The following is a 419-nucleotide window of genomic DNA, read 5'->3' as shown; positions in this document are numbered from 1 at the left end:
TACGGTCTCAGGGCATCAGGGCCCATAATTCAGGAGTGGGTAGGTAGGAAGGTGGGGATCAGGCTAATTCCCAGGTTCTAGAGAAAGACCACACAACTATGATTCCTTAATAGAGCACATTGCTCTTGTAAAATGTGCCACTCAGTGCAGGCCTGGCTCTCTGAAATGCTGCAGATGCTCTGCTCCTTTGTCCTTTTTTTTTTTTTCCTTTTTGGATGTAGTCTGTGATTTGTTTTGTTTGTTTTTTGTTTTGTAGACAGGGTTTCTCAACATAGCTCTGGTTGTTCTGGAGCCATGGGATTAAAGATCTGTTTTGACCATGCCCCAGCTCCCTACCCTACCCCTTTTAAGGATTTTTTTTTCCGAGACAGGGTTTCTCTGTGTAGCCCTGGCTGTCCTGGAACTCACTCTGTAGACCA

The sequence above is a fragment of the Mastomys coucha genome, unplaced genomic scaffold, assembly GCF_008632895.1.
Source record: "Mastomys coucha isolate ucsf_1 unplaced genomic scaffold, UCSF_Mcou_1 pScaffold5, whole genome shotgun sequence".
Taxonomy (NCBI): Eukaryota; Metazoa; Chordata; class Mammalia; order Rodentia; family Muridae; genus Mastomys; species Mastomys coucha.
Note: the sequence above shows the minus strand (reverse complement) of the source record.